Here is a 14,001-nt window from a genome sequence, read left to right as displayed (position 1 = left end):
ATCCAACTCTGTACAATTTCTGCACAAGGTACACTGGAATCCTTACTCATAATACATTTTTTTTCTGCCATGAAACTATGTCTATCATTTTCCCAAAATCCTTCTTCCCCAGACTCTTTTCACTCCAACTTATTTTTTTTCTGATTCTTTTTCCTAATGGCAATTCATCTGTGGTTATTATATCTCCCTCTTCTCCCCTTTCCCAGTGTTTATAACTTGGCTTCCAAGTTACGAGATGAATGTCCGCGTTCACGTTGACTCTCTAAGATTTATTTTTTTATAGTAATTGCAAAGAATTCCCCAAAACCTTCAAAAGTCAGCCACCGGTATTTTGAGCCTCGCTTACCATTAACGGTGTTTTCAAAAAGCAGGAAGGATAATATGCCACATATTGAAAAATCACTAGAAGCAGCGTGGCTCAGTCGAAAGAGCCCGGGCTTGGGAGTCACAGGTCATGGGTTCGATTCCCGACTCTGCCCCTTGTCAGCTGTGTGACTGTGGGCAAGTCATTTCACTTCTCTGTGCCTCAGTTCCCTCGTCTGTAAAATGGGGATGAAGACTGTGAGCCTCACGTGGGACAACCTCATTCCCCTGAATCTCCCCCAGCGCTTAGAACAGTGCTCTGCATGTAGTAAGCGCTGAACAAATACCAACATCATTATTATTATTCTAAATACTGAGGATAATTTTCAATCCAGACAGTAGAAGAATAGATTGAAAATCCTGGGTAATTATTCATGTTCATTTTGCATTTCATTCTTTTAATTCCTATTCACGGGCAGGAAGGTGCGGACAACAATCAGGCCAATGGTGGGAGGAAAAAGGGAAATGAAAGGCAAGGTTTTCCAGCCATTTCACCACTCCCTTTGTGAATCTTTTCCAAGGACTCTCAGTCCCTGCTTTCATACTGATTTTGATGACGGTGAAACACCTCTTAAAACCACTGTAAGAGGATTTTTCTTCCAACATGAAAAGAGCTAGACCTTCTCTCTGTGGGCTTGCTAACGGAAAAGTAGTTCTTTCAGCTCTGGGGTGTGTAACTGATTAACAGATACAAATCAATCAATCAGTGATATCTGCTGAGCACTTTCTGTGCACAGAGCACTATACTGTTTGGGAGAGTACAAAATAACAGAGTTGGAAGACAAGTTCCTTGGCCATAGTTGAACAGCTAGCTGTTACAAGCTATGTGGCTGTAATAATAATCATAATGATAATTGTGGTATTTGTTAAGCCCTTACTCTGTGCCAAGCACTGTACTAAGTGCTGGGGTGGGTACAAGCAAATCTGGTTGGATGCAGTCCCAGTCCCACATGGGGCTCACAGTCTTAGTTCCCATTTTACAGATGAGATAGCTGAGGCACGGAGAAGGGAAGTGAGTTGCCCAAGGTCACAGAGCAGACACTTAGCAGAGCAGCATTAGAACTCATGGCCTTCTGACTCTCAGGCCCGAGCTCTATTCTCTATGGCATGCATCTTCTCCAACTATAGTTCCAACTCCATAAGGGCCCTGGGAACTCAAGGCTTCCAGCTACTGGGACAGTTTCTTACCGTAGCAAATTTTGGTTTGGATCCAAGCTTCCCTCATCCCAGGATTCTGACCAGAACGGAGAGCTTCGGAATCATTTCTTCAAGGTTGGAAAGATGCCTCTACTTAGGTAATAATAATAATGATCACGGTATTTATCAAGTGCTTATTATGTGTCAAACACTGTACTCTGTGCTGGGGCAGATACAAGATTATCAGGTCTCACATGGAGCTCAAAGAGGGAGGGAGAACAGGTGTTGAATCCCTATTTTGCAGATGAGGGACTTGAAGCACAGAGAAGTTAAATGACTGACCCAAGGTCACAGAGCAGGTATGCAGAGTCAGGATTAGAACCCAGGTCTTCCGATTCTCAGGTCCATGCTCATTCCACTAGGCCACACTGGTCTTTCTTTCCCATAAATTCTTCCAAGTCTGCCTGTCACTCCCAAACTACATCCTGCTTACTCCTTCCCATACTCTGAATGTTCCATCTCATTTTTGTTCCCTCTATTCCAAATTGAAAGTTTGTTCTATGTGGATAGGCAAGCGAAGGAAAAGAGTTAGTTGGAGTTAGGAAAGCTGTGGATTCCTTTAATAATAATAATAATAATGTTGGTATTTGTTAAGCGCTTACTATGTGCAGAGCACTGTTCTAAGCGCTGGGGTAGACACAGGGGAATCAGGTTGTCCCATGTGGGGCTCACAGTCTTAATCCCCATTTTACAGATGAGGTAACTGAGGCCCAGAGAAGTGAAGTGACTTGCCCACAGTCACACAGCTGACAAGTGGCAGAGCCGGGATTCGAACCCATGATCTCTGGCTCCAAAGCCCGGGCTCTTTCCATTCAGCCACACTGCTTCTCTCCAGAAGTAATTATCTCTTTATTCTCTCTCTCTCTCTCTCTCTCTCTCTCTCTCTCTCTCTCTCTCTCTCTCTCTCTCTCTCTCTCTCTCTCTCTCTCTCTCTCTCTCTCTCTCTCTCTCTCTCTCTCTCTCTCTCTCTCTCTCTCTCTCTCCTTCATGTTATAGGGGCTGCTGTTGATTACCTTTTCCTAAGGAAAAAGCAGAAAATATGCTTTTGCAGGACTCTTATTGTCCTACAGCAGTGAGGATTTTGTAATGAGCTCGGGGCTGGGAATCAGAAGACCTGGGTTTGAATCCCCACTCTATTTGACTGCTGTGCAACCTTGGATAAGTCACTGAACTTTTCTGTAGATTGTAAATTCTAGACTGTAATCTTATGGGCAAGGAACTGTCTACCAACTCTGTTGTATCTCAAGTGCTTAGTACAGTACTCTGCACTCAGTAAGCGCTCAATAAATATGCTTGATTGATTTTCTGGACCTTAATTTTCTCCTCTCTCCTCCTTTTTAGACTGTGAACATTACGCAGAGAAAGGTGTCATGGCCTCGTGGAAAGAAACTTGGGAGACTTGGGATCTAATCTCAGATCCTTCATGTTCTTGTTGTGTGACCTTGCCTTACTCACTTACCTTCTCCATCTCTCAGTTTGCTCATCTGTAAAATGAGGTTACGCTATCTGCTTCCCCTCCATCTCGAGCTGTGAGACCTGTGTGGGACAGAAACTTTAGTCTGGTGAATCTACTCTCTTTCACTTAGCACATTGCTTGGCATATAGGAGGCAATTAGCGGTCCCCTTTCCAGAAAATCTCAGGAGAAAGTGTAGTGGAAAAAGAATATCCTAGACTATATCAGAATAAGCTAAGAAACAAAGAAAAATGACCAGGTATCCCAGAAGGTCATGTTGTATAACGACAACAGTCAATCAATCAACAATCAATGACTTTGTCATGGTATGAACCAAAAGGCACAATTTCCTGCAGACATTCAAGGTGTAGCCTTTCTGTTATTTGCATCAACTCCATTACAAAGCACCTTCTTACCGTCCAAAGGAAGACAATAGTGAGAATGTATTCTATCATGACACAACATCATCTCTCTTTGCCACCTTCCCATTCCAATTATTCTGGTCCCCGAGTACGCAGAAGCTAAGAATTCTGCAGCTCTTCACTGAAGCAAGTAAGGAGAGACGCTGCCAAAGGTTTATTGTCTAATGTTGACACCTTCCAGGAGATCATGAGAGAGATGAAGTTCATTTTTCAAATTTCCTATTACAGAGTATTCACAAACCGTACATTATCATAGATGTTCCTGGGGTTCCTGGGATAATGTCAAATAGTAATCATAGCTTCTTTTTATGCAAATCTGGGAGGAAAAATAAAGAGGACTATTACTTGAACTAAGGATTGCATCGCCTCCTCTGCTCCGCTGTTGCCGGAGCAGATTGTTATTGATCTAGAAAAGGGATGAAGGGCAAAATTATTTTTAAGAATATCTCAACACTGAATTTACGTCAGAACTGCCCTCGGGACGCCATTTGGTGGTTCTCATTGAAGACCGCCTTAACTAGAGGGCTCCAATAAGTCTATCAGACCGCAACATATTTTTTTTGTCCTGCGCCAATTCCCTCAACATTTCCTGTTCTCACCAGTGTCAAAGAAGTGAATACCACCGTTAACGATAATGATGACCGCAGAGGGCCTGAAAAAGCACAGCGCCACAGTCGTGAATCATGTTCAAATCTTTTAGAAACGTCAGGCTTATTTCTTTCATATCCAGTTTAGGCAAATGTCTGCAGACTGGATAACTTTGTCAAAGCAGTTCAGATGATCTGAACTGGATCTTTACAGTGTTCAAATAGGAAATAGCACTTTGGATGTCAGACACGGCAGTTTTAGGGTTTGGGCCGAGGTCCCCCAGTTGAAACAATAACTATTTGAAAATTTGTGGAATCGGATATAATGTTTTCATCAGGAAACTCCCCCAGGCAGTTCTCTGCCACTGAGAAGCCGCAAGGCCTAGAGGAGAGAGCACAGACATGGGAGTCAAAAGGATCTGGGTTCATTCATTCAATAGTATTTATTGAGCGCTTACTATGTGCAGAGCACTGTACTAAGCCCTTGGAATGTACAGTTCGGCAAAGTTAGAGACCATCCCTGCCCACTGATGGCCTCACAGTCTAAACGTCTAATCCTGACTCTGCCAATCGCTTGCTGTGTGACCTTGGGCAAGAGTCTTCACTTCTCTAGGCCTCAGTTTCTTCGGTTGTAAAATGGGGATACCTGTTCTCCCTCCTACTTAGATAGTGAGCCTCATGCGGGACATGGATTGAGTACGACCTAATTAACTTATACCTACCCTAGCGCTTACAACTGCATTTGACGCATAGTAGATCTTTAACGAATGCCATTAAAAGAAAAAGCAGATCGGTGTTAGTAATAGAGTTAACCTCTGACCTCCTCCTTACTTCCCGTTTGTTTTTGTCTCTCTCCTGGCCATTCCCTTCCGGCTGGCCATCGCCGTCGGCCTCTTCCAACCTCTTCAAATGGAGACATTCTGGGAGGTGGTCGGGGTTTCCGACGCGGAGCCAGGAAATGAAGGCAAACACTCCATCACATTGCTTACCTTCTTGAGCCTCTCTTCACTTTTAATCGTTTTCCCTTTTCCTCACAGAGCAGCGCATGATTCTTTTATTGCCGCATTTTCTCCAGGAAAAAAATCCATTGAAAACGCTGATTAGATTCACTTGAACTTCACTTGAACACATCCACAAAACAAGAAGTATTTCCTTGGTTTTCTGGCCCTAGATGGCGCCATAGTTTTTACTCCTCAAGCGCAGCTGGCTCACCTGTTGATCCTCAAAGTCAAATAAAAATGAGAATTTTAATGTTGGGTAAGACATTACGGGGACCTTTGAGTGCAGATAGGGTGCTCAGTGAAAACCCGTACATTTTGAATAGCTTCAACTTCAACTTCAGCTTCAACTCTCACATCTCCAATGGGCTTTGAAGAAATGATACCAAAAACATCCAGTCCCTGAGAAATATCTGCTTTTCTTCTTAGTTTGAAAAAACAAAATGGAAACATTTCAAAATATAACACAAGGCAATCATTTCATGAACTGCTTGATTTAATTTTTTTGAAATATAGCTATTGTGCTATATTTCACACAGACTTCAAAGAAGTTTGGCTTAGATGTGTGATCCTAGATCTTGAAATCTCTCTTTTTGAAAGGGAGAAAGGAGTATTATTTCATTGATTATGTAAAGCATCAGCCTGCTAAAAGCAATCTGAATCCTTGCCCCTTTTATTAAGCTTAGCTATAAAGAACATTATCATTTCTATCATTGCCAGAAACGAAGCCGAGCTTTCATCCATCCATATTTTAACGAACCTCTACCAAGAATAAGATCTTTTCCGAAGGACTTGTACGACAATGTATTATGCCTACAAACAGAAATACTCAGTTCATTAAAGAGTTGTTAAATTTTTTATTACAACTAAGTGGCTAATCCATATAAATGAGCAAATTGCTTTGTCACTGAATTTAATAGGTTATTTACATCAGTCTGTGAAAGAACAAAGCAGAATAAAAGGGGAAATCACAATAAAATGAAAAATAATCTTTCTGCAGGACAAATGGTTCAATTATGTAAATATATTATAAAATAAGTCACATGCAAACTACCTGAATACTCTCTTGTTTTAGAAAGTTTCCTCATTCAGACATGGATATTTTAAGATCTGGAATTTTTCCATATACAATTCTTCCTCTTTATACTAGGATGGCATTCCTAGAAAAAGAGTGCAAAGTAAATAGGTGTAAAGCAAATAATACATGGGAATAAGTTTTCTGACCCATTTATTACTGGAATATAAACTCCTTGTAGGCAGGGAACAACTCACTTTATAATTCTGTATTTCCCACTTTTGTGCTTCTGCGAGGTCTTCTCAGATTAGAGGTAAATGAACCTAACAAATAACCACATCTGCCGTTTCCTTCCCTGGAAGAATTGTATAAATTATTTAGCAAGAAGAACAAAAGCTCAATGTACCTGAAGTAAATCCAACTCACTGAAACACTCAGTTCAGTGTTCTGCACACAGTAATTGCTCAATACATACCACTGGTTGATTGAAACCCAGTACTCAAACCATATAACTCCATAGCACTGTGAAGTTTTGACCACCAAAACAAAAATTCTGGGTAATCAATCCGTCAATTTTTTTCAGAGCTTACTATGTTCAGAATACTGTACTAAGCGCTTGGGAGAATATAACACGACAATATCAGCAGACACGTTCCCTGCACATAATGAGCTTCCAGTCTAATTTGGCAGTTATGCAAAAGGAGCCCATTAAAGAAAGAAATTAAGGGTGAATACACATGTCCACTGAAATATTCATTTTCATTACTCAGTAAATATCCATCTCCCACATTGGGATATGTGGGCAGGGAAAGTGTCAATTTCTTGTTTTGAACTTACCAAGCACTGAATATAATGAATTGTACCCAATGGACATGCAAAGAGTTCTATCACAAGTGCAACTAATAATAATAAGAAGAATGATGGTATTGGTTAAGCGCTTACTACGTTCCAAGGTAATCAGATTGACCCACGTGGAGCTCACAGTCTTGATCCCCCATTTTACAGATGAGGTAACTGAGGCACAGAGAAGTTAGGTGGCCTGACCAAAGTCACACAGCTGATAATAATAATGTTGGTATTTGTTAAGTGCTTACTATGTGCAAAGCACTGTTCTAAGTGCTGGGGTAGATACAGGGTAATCAGGTTGTCCCTCATGAGGCTCACAGTTAATCCCCATTTTACAGATGAGGTAAGTGAGGCACAGAGAAGTGAAATGACAGCTGATAAGTGGCAGAGTGGGGATTAGAACCCATGACCTCTGAATCCCAAGCTCGGGCTCTTGCCACTAAGCAACGCTGCCTCTCTGCTTGAACTATTACTACGACTATTACTTCTATCATGTCTGCTCCTACTTCAATCATTCATTCGTATTTATTGAGCGCTTACTATGTGCAGAGCACTGTACTAAGCACTTGGAATGTACAATTGGGCAACAGATAGAGACGATCCCTGCCCAGTGACGGGCTCACGGGCTCTATTATTACTACTACCTCTGCTTCTCTTGTCTGCTGCCGTCGAGTCGTTTCCAACCCATAGCGACCCCACAGACACATCTCTCCAGAAGGCCCCGCTCTCCATCTGCCATCATTCCAGTCGTGGATCCAGAGAATTTTGTTGGTCAAAATCCGGAAGCGGTTGACCATCGCCTCCTTCCGCGCAGTCAACCCGAGTCTCCACCCTCGACTCTCTCCTTGGCCTCTGCTGCCCAGCACAGGGGAGTTGTGACTTGTAGCAGATGGCCTTCCACTCGCTAGCCACTGGCCAAGCTAGGAATGGAACGGACAGGCCTCTGCTTGACTCTCCCTCCCGTAGCCGAGACTGGTAGAGGACTGGCAACTCTCCACGTGCGACCCCGAGAGGAACTGCTTCTCTACTGCTATTAAACGTTCTTTCCGCTTCATATTTCTCTATTGATCAAATTTCAGATACAGTCTTGAAAAAATCTTGCCAGAGCTATAAATTTCGGAAAAATCTTGTTCTCTTATTGTCTCTGAGTGGCATTTCATATATAGTTTGGGACTTTTTTCAAAGTAAGATGAGGCTTATATTAGTTATGGCCAAGTAAATGAAGAAGAAAGGGAAATGTCCTTTTGAGGTCCCAATCCTTAACATTTAGCTAATAGCCATGCCTAGGAAATTTAGGCACAAATGAAGATTGAAGTTGCTTATAAAATAGACTGAAAGGGTTAATAGACTGAAAGATATTGACTGAGTGAAGATGAATGAAAGGCAAATACAAAATAAGTCAGGAAGGTGGAAAGTTAAGAAAAATAAAAGCAAATGGAAACACTTCACACAGTCAGTGGTAGTTACATGAACAGTCCCCCATATTAAATTACCTGTGAATTTGCCACAGCACATTATGCAGACTGAAAATCTGTGCAGGTGCAAAAAACGTTTGAATACATTCACGGTCAAAATGGAAATCTAGTAGAAAGCTTATTGTTGCGATGGGAAAGTTAGGGATGTTAAAGGGAACATCCCTAAACAGTAGGATGGTACGTGTCTCTCGGAACCACTATCAGAGACAAAATATGGAACTGATTAGACAGAGTTCTGAATCGGTGGTCTTGTTCTTAATCATTAGCGACAAACGAGGTCCCTTCTGGCAGAGCAAAGAGTTTGGTTTGGGTGTGGTAGTGTGAATCGATCGGCATTTCTGTTATTGCTTTTGAAATCCACTGGGAGTCTCTATTGTTATTTCATTGAGCATCTTCTTGGTAAAGCGAGATTTGTTTTGAAAAGTGCCCTGTGATTCACAGAGGAGATAGGTTCAAGAAATCCAAATGGCATTAATGGACCTAATCGCCAAGGGGACAGGAAGAACATTTCTCTGCTTTTGAGGAATATCAACTTTTCCCATCCATGGGGAGTGCATTTGGGCAGTCGGAGGAATGCTGTGGGTCCAAAAGATAGGGCCACACAATAATGAGAATAATCTCCTTCCAGAATCAATTTAGTCTTAAAAAGCAGATGGTGGAATACCTAAATTCAATCATTCCTACAAGACTACAGCCGCAGCAGCACCTCCATCATTTTAATGATGAAGCGTGGGAAGGAGAAAGATGTATCGAACTAGGAGTGAAAGAATGCTCACAATCTTCCACTGTACCTGAATCTCTGCTATGTCTCTAAAGGCCTTTTAGAGGGAACGAGCAGAAGATGAGGAACGAAAAAGAAATTTTACACCCTTTTTTAATTGAATTCAAAGTCTTCACTCATTTGCACTTATTAGAATCTCTTCCATAACCATGGTTGCTCACTGGTTAGGAAAGGGCAATGCTATGCATTTTAATGAAGGTTGATAGGTGATTTTGCAGGAAATCACGGAAGGGTCACATACGATTCCGTACTATTTTGGTTCTTGTTAAGAAAATATTCAATCTACAGAAACGATACTCTAAATATATTCCTCATCGTGGACATGAAATGTCAGAAATTATACGCCCCAACAGTAAGAGTATTAAACCACTTGCCGTATAGCCGGAATGTTAGAAAGGTAATATAAATTGCTAAATTTACAGGAGCAATAAAGTAACAACAAATCATTTTAAATCTCCTCATATTAATTCACTGCCTGAGAAGTCTCAAGTCCTATGCTGCGCTCCATTTGGAAAGGGTCATGTTCTTTGCTCTACACAGGGAATGGTGAGGCAAAACCAACTTTTGATTTTCAAAAAGATCAAAATACATCCGTCATGATGGATTCATCTGCCATGAATCTCCTTCTGGGGATTCAAATAGGTCTTTTTACAATTGACACTGATGTTCACGTGCGATAGCAGAGATTGGAAAATTATATAATGAATGTATTTCAAAATGAGGGAATTTTGTCTTCTGATGGATTCCATGGTGCCTGTCACCATGGTGCTGAGCCCCTCTGACAGACGAGGTTAAATTCAGTTCCCAGGAGTGGGAGAAAATGTTATTTCATAACTGCCTTCTCTCAACAATCATAAGAGAAAAAGGTGAGAGGTTTGAATTGTTTTTTTTTTTTCTTAGTGATACGTTCCAGACACTTTCCATTAAGGTTCAGTGAGGGTAAAGTAAATGGGTCAGCTGTATCAATGCCATAAGGTGGTGAATCAAGGATCAAAGGTCAAACCTCCGGCACAGTCAATTTAAATGCTAGATCCACAAAAGATCAGTAATGATAACTATGGTATTTGTTAAGTGCTTACTAAGTGCCAGACGCTGTACTAAGCACTTGAGTGGATACAAGCAAATCAGGTTGGACACAATCCCTGTCCCACAAGGGGCACGCAGTCTCGATCCCCAATTTACAAAGAAGTAAATAAGCCACAGAGAAGTGAAGTGACTTGTCCAAGGTCACACAGCAGACAAGTAGTGGAGCGGGATTAGAACTCATGACTTCCTGACTCATTCATTCATTCAATAGTATTTATTGAGCGCTTACTATGTGCAGAGCACTGTACTAAGCGCTTGGAACATACAAATCGGCAACAGATATAGTCCCTGCCCACTGATGGGCTCACAGTCTAATTGGGAGAGACAGACAGACAAAAACAATAGCAATAAATAGAAGCAAGGAGATGTACATCTCATTAAAACAATAACAGTAAATAGAATCAAGGTGATGTGCATTAATAAAATAAATAGGGTAATTAAAATATATACGGATGAGCAGACAAGCACAGGGCTGAGGGGAGGGAAAGGGAGTGGGGAGGAGCAGAGGGAAAGGGGGGGAAAAGAGGGGTTAGATGAGGGGAGGTGAAGGGTGGGTAGAGGGGCAGCAGAGGGAGCAGAGGGAAAAGGGGGGGCTCAGTGTGGGAAGGCCTCTTGGAGGAGGTGAGCTCTCAGTGGGGCTTTGAAGAGGGGAAGAGAGTTAGTTTGGCGGAGGTGAGGAGGGAGGGCATTCCGGAACAGCGGGAGGATGTGGCCCACGGGTCGACGGCGGGATAGGCGAGAACTGGGGACTCCCGTTCCCTGGGACTCATTGGGACTCCCAGGCAACTCCCAGGCCCATGCTCTTAACATTAAAAATCTGTAATACTGATGCAAAATCACCACAACCAGAAGAAGACTCTCCTCTAGCTCTCCAGCGAAAGGATTATGAAAGGTCCCCAACTGAATGCATAAGGAATTCAGGAGAACCTGCCTTTGAACAATATTGAATTATTTATTGTAATGGGATTGAAGAGAGTACTCAGTTGTTATGCGTTCTAAATTTTATGATTATCGGGTGCATGTAGATTGTAAAGAAATGGAGCATTTATTTAGGTAACTCTGTCGGCCATTTTGTTATGAATTTCCCAAGAATTAAAGATTCTTTAAATACTCAACTTACTGTACCTCGGTCACCTCTCTTTCACTGTCATGCTCTGTTCACATCCTTCCTCCTGCTTGGAATTCTCACCCCCTTCATATCATAACCACTTTCTCCATCTTCAAAGCCCTGCTAAAATTGTATCTCCTCCAGGAAGCCTTCCCTGACTCAGCTCTCATCTCCCCACCTTTCTGAGTCACTTAAAGACTTGAGTCCTTATCCTCTAAGCACTTAGTTATCCCCCCAATTTCCATCTCCTACATAGCCCTTGTCTTCTATCTTAATTCCTATGTTTGTCTACCTGTCCTTTCTCATTATAAATTTATATTAATGTCTGTCTCCCCCGGACTGTAAGCTCGTTGTGGGTAGGGATGTGTTGTCCGTCATATTCTTCTATTATCCTCTCCCAAATGCTTAGTTCAGTGTTCTGCACGCAGTAGGCACTGAATAAATACGACTGACAGTTTAGTTTCCGTCTCCCCACCTAGCTTGTAAGACAGTTGAAGGCAGCAGTCAAGTGTAATGGCTCGATTGTATTGCCCTTAGTCCAGTGTTTCAAAGAGAGGAAATGCTCAATAAATACTGCGGTTGATTGATTCAGAAGAGCTAGCTTATTTCTGTACATCTTGCAGTAAAATAGAACTGATATATGTTTTTCCCAACCAGAAGCCCACTGTGGGTAGGGAATGTGACTGTTTATTGCTGTACTGTACTCTCCCGAGCACTTAGTTCAGTGCTCAGCACACAGTAAGTGCTCAATAAATGTGACTTAATGAATAAAAAAGGTAGATTGTCAACTTCCTCCAGACTGTGAGTTCCTTGCAGACATGGAACAAGCTTGTCATGGGCAGGAAATGTGTCTACCAACTCTGTTAGATCATACTCTACCAAGCTCTTAATACAGTGCTCTGCACCAGATAAGTGTTTCTTTATAATAATAATAATAATAATAATAATGATGGTATTTGTTAAGGGCTTACTAGGGCCAAGCACTGTTCTAAGTGCTGGATAAATACAAGGTAATCAGCTTGGCCCACATGGGGCTCACATTCTTAATCTCCATTTTCCAGATGAGGGAACTGAGGCCCAGAGAAGTTAAGTGACTTGCCCAAGATCACATTCATTCATTCAATAGTATTTATTGAGCGCTTACTATGTGCAGAGCACTGTACTAAGCGCTTGGAATGAACAAGTCGGCAACAGATAGAGACAGTCCCTGCCGTTTGACGGGTTTACGGTCTAATCCGGGGAGACGGACAGACAAGAACAATGGCAATAGAGCAGACAAGTGTCGTAGCCTGGATTGGAACCCATGTCCTCTGACTCCCAAGCCCGTGTTCTTGCCACAGGCCATGCTGCTTCTCAATAAAGACCATTCATTGATTGATACCAGCTCTATTGTGTCATTCCCTATCAAGCATTTAGGACAGTGCTCCGCACCGAGTAAGCACTCAATAAATATCATCGATTGATTGGTACCAGCTCTATTGTACGCTCACACGCTTAGTTTAGTGCACTAAACCTAGTAAGTGCTCAGTGAATAATATTGATCGATTGTTAATGCAAATAGTCCGTCCATCCCACTATCTCACCTCCAGCAGAGGCAACAGGATGCTCAAGGAACTCTGGGATGGTGACCCTCCTTGACACCTCTTCTCTAGACCGTAAGCTACTTGTGAGCAGGGTATGTGTCTACCAACTCTGCTATAGTGCACAGTGCTCTGCACACAGTAAGTCTTCAATAAATATGAGGATTGACTGATAGATCCTAGTATTTAGGGCCCCCTCTCAGAATCGCATCTGGAGAGTTTCCAGTTCTCTACCAGTTTTGACTATGGGAGGGAGAGTCAAGCAGAGGTCTGTCCATTCCATTCCTAGCTTGGGAAGTGGCTAGAGAGTGGAAGGCCACCTGCTACAAGTCGAAGCTCACCCATGCTGGGCAGTAATGGCACGGGAGAGAGTCGAGGGCGGGGACTCAAGATTACTGCGCGGAAGTTGGGATTAGTAAACCACTTCCGGATTTTGACTAAGAAAAGTCTTTGGGTACACTACGAACGGTCGCTGACGGAGGTGGGTTGATATGACTCGTCGTTTGGCCTGGGTTCCAATTCCGGCTCTGCCACTTTCCAGCTGTGTGACCTTGGGCAAGTCACTTAACTTCTCTGTGCCTCAGTTCCCTCATCTGTAAAATGGGGATTAAGACTGTGAGCCCCACGTGGGACGACCTGATTCCCCTGTGTCTACCCCAGTGCTTAGAACAGAAATACCAACATTATTATTATTATTATGTGGGAGAGATGCAACAGTGGCATTCCAATGGGTTGGAGATGACTCGACAGCATAAGACAACAAATACTTAGGGATGAATCTTTTAGCAACCCTAACGTTCCCTCTACAGGAACTTTCCCCCTAATGATCGCGATAGACCTGTTGTCCATTACCTTATCCTAAGCATTTTTTCAATGGCATTTATAATTATGGTATTGGTTAAGTACTTACTATGTGCCAAGCACTGGGGTAGATACTAGGTAATCAGGTTGTCCCACATGGGGCTCACTGTCCTAATCCCCATTTTATAGATGAGGTAACTGAGGCACAGAGAATAATAATAATAATTAGGGTATTTGCTCAGCGCTTACTACGTGCCAAGCACAAGAGAAATGACTTACCCAAAGTCA

The 14,001-nt window shown here is 42.3% G+C and overlaps 2 non-coding genes across 2 annotated transcripts; one reads left to right on the top strand and one right to left on the bottom strand.

The window, feature by feature from the left end:
* Positions 1-7,760: 7,760 nt before the first annotated feature.
* Positions 7,761-7,898, bottom strand: LOC114809709. The gene has a single exon (XR_003757486.1). It is a non-coding gene; the product is annotated as a small nucleolar RNA SNORA7 (small nucleolar RNA).
* Positions 7,899-13,105: 5,207 nt separating this feature from the next.
* On the top strand, positions 13,106-13,243 carry LOC114809676. The gene has a single exon (XR_003757453.1). It is a non-coding gene; the product is annotated as a small nucleolar RNA SNORA7 (small nucleolar RNA).
* The last annotated feature ends 758 nt before the right edge of the window (positions 13,244-14,001 follow it).

The sequence above is a fragment of the Ornithorhynchus anatinus genome, chromosome 2, assembly GCF_004115215.2.
Source record: "Ornithorhynchus anatinus isolate Pmale09 chromosome 2, mOrnAna1.pri.v4, whole genome shotgun sequence".
Lineage (NCBI taxonomy): Eukaryota > Metazoa > Chordata > Mammalia > Monotremata > Ornithorhynchidae > Ornithorhynchus > Ornithorhynchus anatinus.
Note: the sequence above shows the minus strand (reverse complement) of the source record. Positions and strands in the feature narration are given on the sequence as shown.